The sequence below is a fragment of the Mustela lutreola genome, chromosome 2 (genome assembly GCF_030435805.1).
Source record: "Mustela lutreola isolate mMusLut2 chromosome 2, mMusLut2.pri, whole genome shotgun sequence".
NCBI lineage: Eukaryota > Metazoa > Chordata > Mammalia > Carnivora > Mustelidae > Mustela > Mustela lutreola.
In genome coordinates this window covers 32,396,852-32,414,617 of record NC_081291.1, presented here as the reverse complement: position 1 = coordinate 32,414,617, position 17,766 = coordinate 32,396,852, and the positions used below count along the sequence as shown (strand labels likewise).

Below are 17,766 nucleotides of genomic sequence, written 5' to 3'. Positions count from 1 at the left end.
GGGGGAGGCCTCTAGTGCCTGTTGGTCATTTTGACTGCTTATTTCCCTCGTTTCATGCCCCTTGCAAATGTCTGTTGTTCAATGTGAAGGGCACATCAGTAGCGCGCCCACGTTAGGTGGAACTTTGAGTTATACTTAGGAAGTGGGGATGATTTTCTGTCTCCATGGACCTACTTCCTCCTGTTTTTTGACTTTGTCTAGTCCATTAACTCATCAGTGCCAAAGTTACCAGTGAAGGCATCATTACGTCCAGGTACCAAGAGCTCACATTAACGTTTGATGTGTGCTCAGTGCTCAATGCTCAGTGCTCAGTGCTTCGTTCTGAGGGTCATTTGATTCTCTAAACAGCCCTGCAAAGGAAGACACTGTTCTTGTCCCTCCTGTTACAGATGAAAACCTCTGGCCCCAAATCATTCAGTTAGCAAATGTCAGAGCCAGGGTCCATCTGGCCCCAGGCCATCCTTTCCAGACCCCGTGTTCTGTTGTTAACTCTCATGAAGTTGGTAGTCCTGGGCCACCTTTCCTCTTTGCTGCTTCGCTGTTCATCACTTGTGAATTGCTTCTCAAGATTCTCATATGATCATGAGGCTACCAGAGAGTAGCAGGCCCATCTTCAGGTGAAGAAACCGGGACAGGGGCATGGAAAGTCGCAATGACTTCTCCATGGCCACTCCAGAGTAGGATGCCTCCTCGCCATTGGTGGCCCCAAAGTGTTGTATTTGCTCATCTCCTCCTTGAAGGAAATTGAGGTCTAGGGGGACCATCCGCTTCCCCGCCTGCTCTGAACTCTGCATGATGGACACCTCAAGTGGAGTGGGACTCATTTGTTCGTATTCTGTTTCAGCTAGTGCCAAGTCAGACTAGGTCCCATGATTTTCACCATGAAAGGTCTTCTCTGAACCGAAGAGAAGCATTCTGAAAGAAGTTATAGGGCATTATTAATACAATTACATATAACAAAAGAATAATTTAACTTCCCCACATCTAACAAAGAAATTCATTTGAAGCTTCAGGAACTCCCGCTGGAAGGGCAGAGCTCATCAGAGTGGTTTCCTCAGGTGGGGGAGTGTGGGCAAGGAGCCGTGCTGTCTGCTTTGTCCTGGGGACCGCTTCCATGCATGATGGGATAAACTTATCTCCCCACTTCCCCGGCCCCTCCCTCAGCCTCCACCTAAGGAGCCCCCAGCACTTCCTTATCACAAACATACCGGCGAGGATATCAGCCGGCACTTGCCTCTCACAGCATAGACAGGCAAAACTGAAAGAACGCTTGATTTTAAACCAGAAGATGAGGTGACCATGTAAATACTCAGAGGATAGAAACAATGACCATCCTGGTGGAAAGCAGGCCTTGGTGATTTTTTTTTCTGACTTCTTCCAAAGTGTCAGAAATCACGGTTATTTATGGAGTGTGACATTGTATCAGTCCTCACTGCGTGGCATTCAATACTTGGCCCTGATCTCACTAGAGTGAGCTAGGAGAGAGCAGATGCTGTATCTATACCTAGTCCCTAGAATAGTGCATGGCACAGAGTAGATGCTCAGCAGATATTTCTTGAATGAAGGGAAGTTACAGATGAAGAAATTGAAGACCTCAGGAGTTTCTAGTCACTAGTTATTGGTAGCTAGTCGCCAGTAACTAGTTACTAGTAACTAGTCCAAGGTCCGATGAGACTAGTCCAAGGTCACATGACTTGCAGAAATGAAAGGATTCGAACCCAGGACTCCCAGGCTCTGTGGATTCCTTCTTGGTGATGGCTTAGATAGTCCTGTTGGAGCAGTGAATGGGATGTTAGAGACCCAAAGGTGTTTAACAAAGCTGCAGTCTAAGATGCAGGAAATACAGGTTCTGGCCTACCCTTGCTGAATTCCCAGCCTGGCTGTAGGAAGAAAAACCCATTCTCTACTCAAAGCCTCGGTTTTGTAATCTTAAAATGCTGGAATGGAAGAAGTGCTCTTTAAGAGTCCCAGGGTCCTCAGATACCCCTGAGCTGATTTATGCTTTGTCATTTCTTATACTCAGGAGGAGCTAGGGTCAGGGCCAGAGGGAGGCAATGACTAATTCATCACCCAAGCACCTGAGGAAAATAGTCTTGTGTTTTATTTCCGGCATGCACAAAAATTCAAGGATGACGTAGTCTCCGACCAACAAACACCCAGAAATGAAAGTTAAAGAGACAAAACAAAGTACGGGCATTTGAAGACTCCATACATTTTGGGAGTGGGGGAGGAAAAAACGAGCTTGGATTCCACTCCAGGGTTGATGCAACATATAATCTAAAACAGGCGCTCAGGTTGATAACTGTGCCCAGATCCGAATCCCCGGCACACAAGAGCACAACCTTTAAAAAGAAAAAAGAAAAAGAAAAGAAAATAGGCGTATATCTTTAAAGCCTGTCTTCTTACGTGTGATATTTTTGGACTCCTTCGGGAGGAGGGTGCAGACCTAGGGCCTTCATATCCAGAGAAGGCTTTTCCCCCCACCCCTCCCTGGCTTGGGGATTATTGATTGGGAAGGCGAGGCTAATTTACATGTAAATAAATCTCGGTGCTGGGCAGCGGGTTGGGACGTCCAGATGCCGTGACTGACTTGCTGACGTCACGGCTTCATTAGCATGCGGAGGATGCGGGCACTGCAACAGCGACTTCTCCGGCACCACCAGCCTCTCCAACCACAGTTATTATTATTTTTTTTTGGCCGAGCTGCACAGTTCGTGGTTCGGCGTCTTGGGCTCCTCGACCAGCTGACTGGTTGCCCCGGGTCTGGCTCCGGATCAGTTGGTGACGCTGACGCTGGGGTCTGTGACTTCCTGCGGATTGAGAGGCTGGGTTCGCAGGCAGGCAGTCGGATCCAGAGGAAGGGTAGAAGTCACACTTTTTTTTCCCCCCTTGCGCTGTGGGTGCCCAGCAGGGTCTCCATCCAGCAGTGCTGTTTTCCAGCAGTGCTGTTTTCCACCAGCGCATGCAGACCCGCTCCGCCTTGAGCCTGCCTCTGGCTTCGGGAAGGGTCTAGATTTTAAGAAGGGTTTCCAGAAGAAGATGCTTTGGCTGCCTGTGGTCCTGCTTGCGTTCTTAGAAGCCAGACCTGGGGAGAAAGTGAACTGTGGCAACTGACAAGCTCAGAGGGTCTGGTGGAAGCTTCCCCCACCCCTGAAACTGGGCATTTTATCCTCCTTGGAGGTAGGTAAGAAATTTGTTCTAATCCACATATTTAAAAAAAAAAAAAAAAAAAAAAAAACAACTGTGTATTTTCTAGGGAGGCTAAGAAAGCTGCATATAAATGCTTTGCATGGAGAAGAGGTTATCAGAGCTCCATTATCTTAGGCAAGTGACATTTTTAGTGGTCCTCTGGTACCTTTTACCTTTTCTGTGCTGATTAGAAAGCTCACTTGCAAAGTGACATTTCACAGCTGTAGGGAGTCCTGAAGAAACGCTTCTGTCGTCTTCATGCTCTAGAAGCAGCAGTTCTGTAAAAAGAAGTGCAGCTAGCTTTAAAAAATAATCGTAAAGGGGAGAGGGTTTAAAAACCAAACACCTGCTTGTGTTCATGCCCAGCAGTCTCTTCTGCTCAGGATGTCAGAAACCATTAGAGGGTCTGGGGAAGGAGGACTTTGCTGAGACTTCCAGGGAAAGAAATGGTGCTCAAATAATTTTAGGTTTAATTTTAGCCAGCGCTTTCATGTTAGAAATGGTGACGGAGCTCCAGACTATGCCTGCACTACCGGGCTGAAACACATGACTCAGTGTATTCTCTACATTGGGTTTTTGGAGGAGTGCTCCTTGTTAGTGCTCCTTCTCACTCTTGGTTTCCGCAAAACCTATCAGAGCATTACTAATCCACCACGGAGGTCTTGCGATGAAATCCAGATCTTTAATCCCATTATTCTTTGTTGTGCGGTCTTAGAATATGCTGGGGTCCGGCGGGACTTGTACGAACCCTCAATAAGCCTGGCCGGGCCAAATCACACCAGGGTGAATGATCTGTACCAGGTGCGATGCCATCCTCCGGCCCAAGCACCGCTCTTGCATAATTTAGGCACATGTATTATTTCCCCCTGCGAGAGAGTTCCGCTTCCAGGCCATGCATCCACGACCACAGTCAGGGGAGGGCTCCAGTGTGCCGTGAATGTATCAGCACGGACTGCCATGCACCAAAGCTAAAGCTTGCAAGGCTGCAATTTGCTTTGCTTGAACATCTCTTCCCGGCGACTGTTTTATAGCATCTCCATGAGACTCAAACTAAAGGAAGCAGCCTGGCCTCCTTGCTGGAGGCCGATTTGGCAGCTCTAACCCTGCTCCCCAGAAGGGTTATTGGCTGCTGATGGCTTTCACAGATGGGTCAGGATCCTCATTCCCCTGGGCTCCTGAGTCAGCCACAACTTTGACAGAATTACCATATTTTGGAAATTTGGATTTTAAGGGCTCCTTGAGTGCTTGTAAAGGTTTTGCCTTTCCATCAGATGCTCTTTCCCCTCGGAAGTTCTTTTTTTTTTTTTTTTTTTTCCCAAACATTAAAACATGTTGGCTCAACTGGGCATTTCAGCCTATAAATAGTCATGGGGCAGCCAGAAATAATAAAATAGTGTTGTTTGGAATGGCAGGCTTGTAAAGGCTCACGATGTAGTGTAGAGAAATAAACAAATGTAGGAGGGAAGGTACGTTTGTAGAAGCCTAAAGAATGAGAAAGGAACTTGGAGGTTAGGCACTCTGTAATGACGTGGACCGAGGGCTCCAACTCTGGGTTATCAGCGAAGACACTGATAGCTAGCTCCCTTTCTGAGGATTGACCCCGTCTGTGTGATGGGGAGACCAGTAGGACCTCTAGGCAGTGCAATAGGTATAATTTAATGAGATAGCATAAAAAGCACAGTGCTAGCCCCCGGCACCGACTCCGTGAACTCTAGCCTTCCTTCTTGCCATCCTTGTGTCCTTTTTACCACTACTGGTGTCAGCACTGTTGCTAAAAACAAGACGGTCCACCCGAACAGCCGTTCGTCTGCAAAGAGGTGTTCCTGGCGGCAGAGGTGCCATCCGCAGTGACTATAATGTCCACATCCATTCCCACTCAAGGGAACCTTCCACCCCATTGACCATCAAGTGCAGCATCGAGGGCTCCCACGTTTTGTAGAACTCAGAGTGACCGGATGGTGCCACAGAAATCGTTTAGCACTAGCCGCGGCTCAGGCATGCCGAAAGAAGGTCTCCTGCTTTGGCAGCTGACGAGTCACATGCAGAAAGCTGTGGGATCCAAATTGGAATTGAGGCATTTCTGGATTCCTCTTCCCATTTCTCTTCAGTTCCAACTTCGCATGTGAGAGGCAGTCCTTTTCTTTCTTCTGCTCAGGGCACACACTTTGCCTTTTTTTTTTTTTTTTTTCTCCATCCGGAGAGGCCTTTGGAGGTTGGGTCCTCAGAAGCCCCAGGGCTGTGTGTGTGTCCCTGTGTGGGTGACTCCAGCATGGAGATGCGCCGTGAAGAAAGGAATAGGCTGTGTGTGGTCTCCGCTGACGTGCTAGGTCTTTTCCAGACTTGTGAGTTCACGCCTGGTACCAGTGAGTGCCCTTTAGTCACTCAGTCTGACAGCTCTTTCTCCCTTTCTTCTCAACATCTTTCTTTTACATTTAGGTGAAGTGGAGCTCCGACGTAGGGTTTGAAGGACAAATGAGAAGGGACCAAAGGAGCCAGAGGAGTCTTGCAGAAAATGTTTTCCTTAGGAGACTCAGACTGGGAGTTGCTCACTCTCGGTTTCTGTGGGTTTTCAGTCAAGTTGTGTTTTGCTTAGAGAATTGTATGTATACCTTGACAGAAGCCCACTTCCATGATTTCCTGCTGGTGTAGGGGATCTTGAGAGAGTTGCCTAACCTCTCAGAACTTTGGTTTCCTTATGTAAAAATTGGAAATCAGTTCCCCTGGACATATAGCATGACTGTGAAATGGTGGCCATGATGTCCTTGACCAATTCTTGGTACCTACTAGGTATTGGGCTTTCTTTTTTTCTGGTGCCAATAATGTTCATATTTCACATTTAGTCCCAACCTATGCGCACCAGGAGGTTGGAGTTTAAATAGTCATTTGACAGAGGAAACTAAGGCCACAGAGCGAAAAGCCCTTACCTTACATGACACACTGGTGATGAAGCTTGGGACCTAGCAGAATGTTGCTTCTACAAGACATCAATTCCAGAGGCTCGGAGTTGGAACAGAGCTTTTAGCCACCCCACGGCACTATTTTCCTTGAACTAGCAGCAATGTCTCTCTTCAGAAGCCTCAAGACGTGGTCCTCTCTCATCTCTTGTTTTCAAGCATACCCCAGCGAAAATGTTCTGTCCCTCAGACAGGATCGTGGCTTTCATTTGGCCGAGGACTTTTCTTTTGTGTCTGCAGGCCCATGACAACATTGTGTCTTCCCTCTCTCCCTGACTGTTGTCCTTAAAAATCAGGTAATTGCTGGTAACTGCGAGCTGTGGTAAACTAAGAAAGTTTTGGAGTGAGACACTGGGAAAATCTGTTTCCCTCATGGATGTTGATGACTGACACTTGCCACTTTGCTCTGGTCCCATCCTGTTAAGATTTTTAATGAAACATTCTTGTTTTTACGCCTTGACCGTGTGTGTGTGTGTGTGTGTGTGTGTATGTATGCCTGCACGCGTGTGCATGTTTAGATGATGCAGAAAAGAAAATGTTGGATAAGATCAGACTGAGTTTCCAGCAACCTAAGTCCTCCAAAATCTCACTGGGGCTTGGCCAGTTGAGTTGGGAGATTAGGTTTTCTTTTTCCTTTGGCCTGTTGTTTGAGCAGCTCTTTGTTTGGAGTCTGAAGCCCGGAGGCTTGCTGGATTCGTTTATTTCCCTGGGGACTAGGCAGAGGGAGAAAGCAAGGAAGGAGGGGGGGGCGGTTTAGAGAGATGGAGGAGTTAAGAGGAGGGGAGGAGGGAAGCCAGAATGTGAAAGCAGCTGCGAGAAATTCAGAGCAATCTCCAATCCACCATGAAAGTGGAAAGCTGAAGGTTCCCTGTGGGTGAAGTTGCAACTCGGAGACAGGAGCCTCTGTTCTCCTTCAGCTAGAAATTCCTCTCCCCATCTGTCCTACAGAATTCATAGTGCAGCCATTTCAAATCCTCAAACCTTCCTGGTGGCTAAACACACAGTGTTTTCCACCAGAACACCGTGGACCATTATGAAAACAGCATTGATGAAAAAGAGCATGTTTTCAAGGATGAAATGAACCTGCCTTTCCTTGGTGGGTGTACCTGGTAAACTTCCAGTACATGTTTGGCCATGAAGTCTGGAAAAATCAGGTGGCCATAAAGTCTGGAAAAACCAAAGACTCAGATTTTCTGAGGGTCGACCCAGAAGAGGAGATGGGGCACTAGAAGGGACACAGAATGGAGAAGCATCCCTGGTTGGAAGTGGGAGCCTCAGGGACGTTGGGGCTGGCCTCCTGTGGGAAAGTGTTACCCTGAACCATGCTTCCTCAGAACAGCAGAGGGAACCTGGAAGAGGAAGGAAGGATGTGATTTCCGGTACCCCCCTTCTTCCTGGTGCTGTCATTTGAGCTGCTGCATATAAACCATCCCAAGGCTCTGGAGGGATCACAGGCATCATTTACTCCTTGGAATATGGCACAGAGATGGAGCCCAGGTTGATGCCTTTGACTGTCTGGCACTCTGCACGCCTCACGCTAGATGGCCGACTAGTGTTGCCTCCATTCCTCTCACTCGGGGAGCGCCACTTGCCTCAGACCCCGCCCCTCCCCCGCCCCCCCGCTGGACACCTTAAAATCAAACCTTCCAAATGTCATCCAGCCCCATCCAGGGTTAAAAGTAACTAGGACAGGAATTCTTAGCATTTCATTTCGACTGGGCAGGATGCCATTTTTCCAGCTCTTTTCTTGGCATCCATTCATCAGTTGTGAGTCCTCCGAGATGCTTGTTCAGGAAAGTTCCAGAACTCAGCTGAAAAGCAACCATACTTTCTGGGCTCACAGGGTCAGATAGGTTTTCAGAGTAGCTGTTAGTGTACGTGTCAGTGTGTTTTGGGTGTCTGTGTATCTGTTTATAGTCTTTGCGTCAGTGTTTGCATGAATGTACAGAAACAGTAGTGACTATCAGAGATGGGTGTACTAGTTGTACCTTGCCTTATTAATTCTTGCAGCAATTATGCCGCTAGGGATTATCAGCTCTATTTCATACTAAGGAAACCAAGACTGCTAGAAGTTAAGTGACTTGGCCGAGGGTATGCAGACAGTAACAAGGAAAATTGGGATTCAGCCCCAGGAGAATCACCATCCAAACCCTGAGTCATGTCTGCCATTCTCACTCTAACGTCCACTGTAAATGTTTTTTTTTCTTTACTTTCTAGATCATTTCTGTGGCTCTCTCCTTTGAGAAACGTTTCATTATGCAGACCTCAAAATCTTTTCTGTTTATGTGTTGATAAGATTAGAAGGAACATGGGAGAGAATTTGCCAGGTCTGAAACAGAACACAATGGCATCTTCAACTCTGGTTTTGAACATGGCTTTTAGAATGGAAGGGAGATTGGTTGGAAAGTTAGTTAAGGCGCAGTGAGGTGAAGGGTAAAAGCTAGAGGCCAGTGGAGGCAGCCCTTCGGTGGACAAGGGGCGGCATGGGAAGTTCTGCCGCGTGGAAGTTGTAGGCGAATGTGGCCAAACCCAGTTGGAGCGCAGAGAGAGGGGCCATGCCCCTTAGTTCTTGACCCCTTGTGGCATCCACATAAGGTTCTAACTAAAATGTGTGTGTTTCCCTTTCTGAGCTTCTGTTCTTTCATCCCTAAAATGAAGGTCCCGAATCAAATAATCTATAAGTTCTCTTCCAGCACTGACCTTGATGAGCGTGAACTTTGAGAATGAACTCAGCCTTGGCGGTGGAGACGTGCCGTTTGCGCTGTCGGCAGCTCTGGCGCAGAGAACTAAAAGGTCAGGTTTTCTATCGGGACCTGACCCCTCTGTGTTGTGAATATGTGCGGTAAGATGAGAAGCAGTAGCTCTCCAGAGAATGACTCGGAGCTTCCCAGAGAAACATCTGACCTTTGGCGGTTTCACGCCAGGGAAGAGGGAGTGCGTGCCTCTCGTCCGTGTGTTGGTGTTGCTTATTCACCCCTAGAAACCCTCAAGGGCTGTTACGTATGCGAGCATCCTGCCGGGTACCAGAGACGAAGGCTGCTCCGGCTGAACATGTGGACACCTTGGGTTGTTGCTAAAATTCAGACTCAGCCTCTCTAACATGCTCCCCAGTGGTGCCAGAGCTGCTCCTTCTTACCCACCTTTCTGATCAGCATCAGGTGCCATACAGGAAAGAAAATTGAACCAAATTCGGAAATCCCAGGTTCTAATCCCAATTATCTCATTCCTTATCTGAACGAACCTCAAAGAGATCACTTAGCTCCTCCAAGTTTCTCCTACAGAGTTATAAACATAATTACTAACTAGCATTGAATGTCAAGTGTTGTGCGCGTTCTTGTGTGTGCTCTACCTTAGTCTGCCTTAGGAAGAGCAGGGTTACTCAACTACATGTTTCTTGTGATTTAGGACATGGCAGCCATGTAAATTATTATCCTGAACATGAGTTCCTGCTGAATTTGTTCTTCAAGTGGAAGTCATAAGAGGTTGATTGCAAACAGCCTCTGACTTTGTCATCTGTCACCTCACTGGAGGTGACACTCACCTCACTCATCTGTCACCTCACCAGGCTGCCATCTGTCAGAATAAGCAGATGTCCGCTTTCCTTTCTCACTCCTCCCTGTTATTCCCCAGAGGCTTCTATCTGACTGATAGTAGCAGTCTTCTTCAGGTGAGAGAATTATTCTCATGTGAATGTGTGCCCATGTCTGAATTCCATTCTTAGAAGCATCCTGACTATAGAGTTAGTGTGGCAAAGACCAGGCACTGCATCAGCAGACCCCAGTACCCCGGGCCCATCGCAGACCTCCCTGATGAAACCCTCCAATCCATTCACCACATCCCAACAGAATCTTAGACTCGTTCTCACCCCAGCATGCCACGCGGCCTGGACCCATCCATTAGTCCAAGTGATTTAACCTGCCCACAACGTCAACCCTTAAAAATTCCCTGAAGGTTGAGTCTCTTTTCTGTTTGATAAATCTGGATTAAACACCTAATTGCTGGGGCACCTGGGTGGCTCAGTGGGTTAAGGCCTCTGCCTTCAGCTGGGGTCATGATCCCAGGGTCCTGGGATCGAACCCCGAATCGGGTTCTCTACTCTGTGGGGAGTCTGCTTCCTCCTCTCTCTGTGCCTTGCCTCTCTAACTACTTGTGATCTCTGTCTGTCAAATAAATTAAAAAACAAAAAACAAAAAAAACAAAAACCCACCTAATTGCTTAGGCATGCAACAAAGACATTCTGTTTTCCACCTTCTTGTTTTATTCTTTCCTCTGCAAAGTGGACAACCTGCAGGACTACTGAAAGTCTGAGTTCACCGAATTTTTAGTTAATTAAAGTTTTCATAGAGTTTCTCTCCTTTCTCTGGGATATGCATCCTGCTGTTCTGATTAATTTGGTGAGTGTTGTTAAGGTTCCTGTTACTTTCCATCACCAGTGAACGCAGAGTCTTTCTTCAGCTTTCCTGCTAGGCTGCTCCCGGAGGAATACCCACGTTACCATGACCTGCTTTCTATACACATCCCTGGGGCAGTTCAGCTGTCGGGTAGGTGACCCTGAGGAGGAAGTGGCTGCTTTTGGCTCAGCAACTGCACCGTGCTCAGCTGAAGCCCTCGCCCTGACAGCTTATCCATCAAGAATCTGTAGTCCGTTTAAATGACCGCTTAAGTTTCCTCCTGGGGTTTGAGTTCATCATGTCAGAAGTCCCTGGAAAGCCTAGGCAAGCACCTAGTCTACACTCGGAAACACCTGCTATGTTAGGAAGTGGGTGAAAATGCAAAGCAAAGAATTCATGTATTCCTCTCCCAACGATGCGAGCTTGGGTTCCTGCTGGAATGGCTTCCAAAAGATGAGTAGGTGGAAAACAACCTAAGCACGGGGCCAGACTGACCAGACTGGCTTAAACCTGCTTTCCCTGCCCTTTGTCCCCTGGGCTGCCTGACCTGCTGCCTAAATACCACTGGGTTTTGCCCTGGCGGTGCTTAGAAGTTGTTTTAAATTCTGTACCATTGAATTGCTAAGGTTTGGCTTCCTAAGTCATAACTATGATATCATTTGCTATTTTGAATGTTTAAAACAGAGTGAGAAATAGAACATCTACAGCATGCAAGGCGTTGTCTCTGGCCCTATGGGGACCACAGAGAAGGCCTTTTACACTCAACCAGTTCTTGAAACCAGGTGTTTTTTTTTGTTGTTGTTGTTGTTTCATTTTTTTTTTTAAGATTTTTTGGTTTTGTTTTGTTTTTTAAGTTTTTTAAAAAATTTATATATTTGACAGAGAGAGAGCAAGAGAGATCACAAGCAGGCAGAGAGGCAGGCAGAGAGAGAGGAGGAAGCAGGCTCCCTGCTGAGCAGAGAGCCCCATATGGGGCTCCATCCCAGGACCCTGAGATCATGGCCTGAGCAGAAGGCAGAGGATTAACCCGCTGAGCTACCCAGGTGCCCCGAAACCAGGTATTTTAAACTTGGAATCCAGGAGTACCAAAAGACCAGCAAAGATGGATGAACTTTTTAAAATTAAATGCAACAATTTCTGTGAATGTATATATGTGGGTGGGGTTTCGGTGTTTTGTTTTGTTTTAGTGGTGTGGGGGGTTTGTGGGTTTTGTTTTGTTTGGGGGGTGGGGGGGGGGACCTCCGCCTTCATCAGATTCCTAAAGATATAAAGTAACCCAGAAGATAAGGACTGCTAAACTAGAGGGTAGAATGTTGTAACCTCATCCAGGAAAATCTCTAAAAGGTTACTAAGTGACTAGAAAGAACTATCCTCTTGCTCTGGGGGAGGATGCACACCACTTTTCTGCATGGTTACCCAGGAGCTAATGTGAAGCGCTGTGGAACTAGAAGGAGAATTACCTGGATCTGTTTCATTTTACAGATGGGTAAATTGAGGTCTGCAGTCTCAGGTGCCAAGGCCATGGCAGTGTCTGCTTCTTCTGTGTTTCAGAGACTTTTTAGTATTCATTTAACACTTTACCAATTTTTTGAACATTTGCTTTGGGTTAGGTGAGGGATTCTCAGTCTCAGTATAGTCCAGGCGTTCTTTCAAAAACTTGACATTTGCAATACACTTAGCAGAATTAAATTACTCTCTAGTTATGGTTCAGTTCTCAGTCATCCTCAACAACAAATACTTTCTTCTCTGCCCTTAACTTCTTCTTTGCCTAACTTTCATTTAATCCAGGAAAAAGGCAGTCTTTCTTTGGTATGGTTTTGATGACATACTCCTGATCGTGTGAATAGCAGACTCACACTCTACATTTCTGGCATCACTGAAACAATATACATTTTCAGTTATTGCAAAAAATAAGTATAAAGAAAAGAAAATTTTACGCAGCAATCATAATCTTGTGTATGACCTTAAAGGGTTTGGAGCCTTTTGGTTGAGAAATGTCCAGCTAGATTCTGGACTGGGCATTAAAGATTCAAAATTTTAAAGAACTATACCTATAGAGTGCTTATTGTTCTAGATACTGGATAAACTCCTTGACTTTGTAGAAATACAGTATAGTGGGAAAAGCGTAATGAACACATTGACAGGTAAGGTAGTTACTGTGTGTGACAAATGTTAAGAAAAAAAATTGAAGGGTAATAGAGTAGTGAGTGAATGAGAAGCAGAAGTGGGCTACTTTCTGGAGCGTCCTTGGTGGAAGTGACTCTGAGTGACATGAATGCTGAAGGGTAGGCCATCTCATAAAGCGTGCAGGGAAGGGTGTTCCAAGCATTGGAAAAGCCACTGCAAAGATCCAAAGAGAAGGATGGCCGTGGCAAGTGTAGAGGACACATTAAAGGTCAATGTGGCTAAGATGCAGTAGACTACATGGAGAGTGGGACAAACTAACGTTGGAGAGAGAGAAAGGGGGCAGATTACACTGGATCTTGTGGCCAAGGTTAAGGAGAGTGTGTATTTTATTCTGACTGCATTGAGAACCAGCAGTTGAAGCAGGAGACTTGAGTGTCATCTCCCTTGTTTTAAAAACAAACAGCTGGTGGAAAATAGATTTTAGAAGGGCCGGGCTGGAAGCAGAGAATTAGGAAAGTAGGCTGTTACAGTAGCCGAGGTAGGAGGTCATCGTGAGCTGGACTACGAGAGTAAAGGCAGGAACAGTGAGAAGAGCTAATGGAGAAATGACCAAGATTCATCCATGCACCAAGGAAGTCGGACCCGTTGTTCAGGATGACAACTGCACCAAAAGTGTGTGGGCGTGGCTATTTCCAGTAGGCTTTGGGGGGTGGGGTAGGGACAGGGGACATATGCTCTTCAACCATCACCTTGTCAAAATCTGAATACAACAAGTTCTTAAGTATTTTCCAACCCTTATTCCTATAGACCTTGTGAATTCAATTCATCAAGGGCTTCTTTCCAATAAAATATGAAACTAGGAAATGTCAGTTTCTTTCTATATACTACCCCCCCACCACCCCGCCGTCCTCTCATTGCTGCAGAATGAGGAAACTCGTTGTGGCTCAGAACAAAACCGCAAAAACCGTTCCATAGATCCAGCTTCCATCGAGGGAAAGTCAGCGTCTTTCCTTTTTTGCCTAGCCCCCACAGTGGGAAACCCTGAGAAATTTGTTTTGTTTTGTTTTGTTTTGTTTTGTTTTCCCTTGGACTTGACTGAAGCCAGGTCTCTCCTGAAAAGAACGTCTTTCCTTATTGTGTCTGACTCCATGTGAGTCCAGGGGCTTTACTTCCAGCTTCAGTATTTGGTAAATACCCAGTTTCTTGATGTTCTCATTTTCCAAATCTGCTGGGGTTGTCTTGAGCCTTTGGCCTCATTCACTGAGGAACCTGGATTTCTGGGAAGTTTCTGCCTCAAGCCCTTCAGCATGGATATTAAAGGGCCCCTGTCAAGTTTTGAAGGGTGTGACCATTGCCAGAATCCCCACAAGCCAAGCCCCTGAGGGAAGCTGTTGCCAGCTGGCCCCCCGCCACACCAGAAATGGCTGCATTTCAGTGGTTCTCTGTGTATGGAGCTGGCTGAGTTCCCCTGGATGAAAGGCAGCCTAATATAAACTGAAAATGTTATTAATAAGCAGCCACTTAAGAATTTCCTATGACTTGCCAGTGATTTGGGGGCCTCTATGTGAACAGGGAGAAAAGCACAACTTGTTTTACATGGATTAGGGGACCGGTCCCGTCAGTCTGAAAGGGCATCAAAAAGGCATTCAGGTGTTTGGTGAAGGGCTCTGGAGTCTAGCAGATCTCGGTTTGCAGTCCTGTTTTCATCACCTCCTGGCCGTGGGAGCTGGGGTGAGTTCCAGAAATGCTCCGAGCCTTGGTTTTCCCATCTCTAAAATGAGAATGAGAACGATAATTTCCATCCCGTACTGTGCTTTGAAGACTGAATAAGGAAAGGTGGAACGTGCTTAGTGTAGAGCCCAGCCTACAATCAAAATATTTTCTTGAAAAGAAAAGTTGGGGTGCCTGGGTGGCTCAGTCAGTTGAGCATCTGACTCTTGGTTTCAGCTCAGGTCGTGGTCTCAGGGTCATGAGATTAAGGGCCTACCTACCCCCCACCCCACCTCTCCATCACCCCTCCTGGTCCAGGCTCTGAATTCAGTGGAGAATCTACTAGAAATTCTATCTCTCCCTCTGCCCCTGCCTCCTCAACATATGTGCTCTCACCCTCTCAAATAAATAAATTAATTAAAAAAAAAAAAAGAAAAGTTGGGAAAATCAAACCCTAGAAATGGAACCAAATGGGCTTTACCTCCCTTGCTCAGGAAAGAAAAAAGTATTTGGGATTCTGGACACTCACAACCATAGCATTTGGTGTCGCTGAGCTTCACTTTCTTTATCTCTAAAAGAACAATTCTAGCCCTTGCTCTTCTTGTTAACCTTGTAGAGTGTCATAAAGGTAATTCAGTGGGTTCCCAGGAGTGAAAATGGATGGTATTTTCTAAAGTGTTTGATTAGGCCCGGGGTCAATAATTCAATATGTAACCTGTTCTACCTTACTGTATTTTGGTTAGAAAAGAAGGTCATTTGTGTGACCTTGAAATATCAAAAGCATGCTAAAGATAAGTAATCCTTGGGTAAGGATTGTAATCGAGTTACTTGCTTAGTCCAGCACACCTTTAAGTATATAGTAGGTGTTTAATAAAGATTTATGGAAAGGACTTCTTTGCTCCCAGTTTTCTATTGATCTATTTTCTGTCCTAACTGGAATACATTAGTTGGGTCTAGAGTAACTTCTAGAGAATAGGAACTGTGACTGCTTTTACTTGTTTTATTTGCCATCCTTCCGTATAGAATAGGGTGTGACATAGTGGCAGACAGTCAGCTTTCGCTACCTGATGTATGCTGTGTGTATGCACCATCTGATCCTAGCAGCAAGTCAATAAAGTAGTGGTTAGGATTTGAACCCAAGTCAGCGTGCCTCCAGAATCTAAGATCTTAATCCACTGTACTATATACTGCCTTTAAGTACCTAGGCAATATTTAATGCCTCAGATCTTGTTGTCCTGAGATTAGCCAACTTCTACAATCAGCAGATGGCATGGAAGATAAGGCAAACAAAGAGATATTTTGTGGAATCTTCCAGTCCTTGCCTTGAAGTTCGAAGGCAAGTGTTAGAATTCAATTTGCAGTTACTTCTTCAAAAACTATTCTCCTGAAGGACTTATCTGGAAAGGAAACGCTCTCAGAACTTACTCTGCTCAATGACCAACGAAGCAAAACATACGTGTCATAAAATCACAGATAGCATGTGGACAAAGTGAAGCTGAACAATTCTTCCAGAAAGAGTAACCATTCTATCTACCTCAGTTTATTCTTCACAGAGCCATGGGTCTGACAGGCAGCTAAGGAAATCAGAGCTTCTGTAGATACCCATAGCCCTTCCTGGGGATGCAGTGATGCAGGTAGCAGCGTTGCCATGGAGACAACATCCGTGGCCAAGCTCTTCTCCTCTGAGGGCTCACTGTGTGTACTCATTATGATGCTGAATTAGCTAGCTGTGTGTTTGGTAGGCAGATGCTTCACTGGCCAGGGAACATTTTTACAACAAAGTCAACACTCCTTCACATGGACTGTTATGTGTAATTTCTCTACCTGCCCTCTTGCCGCCATCTTTGACTGCTCTCCATATCTTGATGGCACCTTCTTCTCTCCCACTCCATGTCTTTCATTCACCTGTTGGGAATATTCCTTCCTTCTCTTTTTGCTTAGTATCCTCCTACTTGGCAACCTTTAGGTCCAGCTTCCCCAAAAGAGCCCTCCCTGACTCTTTGGTAACCAGAAACTCTCTGTAGCACAGTGCCTGGCACATGGTAGGTTTTCCGTTAGTAACTCTCCTAACAGCAAAGCCACAGAAAATGACTTTCTAGTTGGTTTGTTTTCAAACTTATGATTTTGAAAACCTGCAGTGTTACATAGTTGTTTCCAGAACAGGACAGTGAACGTCCATATATTTTTCTAGATTTCTCTGTTGTTAACATTCTGCCACATTTGTTACATGTTGTCTCTCTCTTTCCCCGCACATGCATATATATTATTAATATTCTAGCTTACCCATGTGAAAATAAGGGACAGACATCCCTGATCATATTTCAGCATCTGTCTCCTTGAAACAAGGACATTCTCCTCAGTGTCCCCCCAAAGGACTCTTCACTTTGATATCTGTGGTTTAGCTCTTTGTGTTTATATCTTTGTGTCCCAGTCAGACAGGCCTCTTGGTTTTGTTGTTGTTGTTTTGTTTTGTTTTAATCCCTCACAATACCTCCTGGGATGTATAGTACATAGATGTTCAGTGAATTATTGTTTAATAAATGAAGCTGCCTGCAGCGAACATTGTTGGTATTTCCTTCCTCCCCCTTGGCACTCACCAGCTTGGTTGACTGGGCTCCTCTCTGAGGAGTGTTTCAAACCATCTTCCACAGCTCCTCAGCTGAAATGGGTCACCATTGTCCAACGCTGTAGCCTGTCCCTTACCTTATGTTGGCATCCTTCCCGTCGCCCAATTCTCTTTTCGATTTCCCTGTCAGGATTTTCTGGGGATCAACTCCTATGATTCTTTACACTCAGATACCTCCTAAGGCTCTGATTCTGGGGACAGACAATCTCAGGCACCATCCTTCAGCTATTGACACGTCATAGTCCTAAATCAAAGTACGGTAAGAGAGGTTCCAAAGAAGAGAGGTCGTGCAGGAGGCTGATCGTTCAAAGGGAATGTGTTTCTCCTGCTTGGAAATTACAAGATAAATTCAGAGTAGGGAGCAGTGTGTATTTGCTCATGGAGATATGAATTGACACAAGACGCGAGGAAACCACTGCCACCGAAAATGATCCTCTACCAACTTTGGCAGCGCCTGGGAGAGAGAAGCTCCTGTCGGCGCAGATGGCCCGAGCCACTGGAGCCCGGGCGGAGGGCAGGGACTTGGATGGGGCCAGGCAGCGTGGTCTTGGCTCTCAGCACACACCAGCCTCCTACCCAGCTGGCCCTGTCACGGTCTCGCCCTTTAGCTTCTGTGTTTATTAGGAAACCGTTTTTTCCTTTCTCACAGAGATAGGAATCTCGCTTCCAGACATGGCAAGTGTCAAGGTTCATGCCTGGGTCCCTCATTCAGATGGAGTGTTTGCCAGGAAGCGGGGGAAACAACGTATTGTGGCTGCGGGGAGGGAAC

At 46.2% G+C, this 17,766-nt stretch overlaps 1 protein-coding gene across 5 annotated transcripts in view; it reads left to right on the top strand.

The window, feature by feature from the left end:
• Positions 1–17,766, top strand: part of PRICKLE2 (prickle planar cell polarity protein 2) — a 318,161-nt gene that overhangs the window by 200,451 nt on the left and 99,944 nt on the right. Inside the window, exon 1 of one of the 5 annotated variants that reach the window (XM_059161426.1) lies at positions 2,556–3,180. The exons of the other annotated variants lie outside the window; for them this stretch is intronic. The gene's annotated coding sequence lies outside the window, so the exon portion shown is untranslated. Of the gene's footprint in view, positions 1–2,555; positions 3,181–17,766 lie in introns of those variants that run through there. 5 annotated transcript variants of the gene reach the window in all.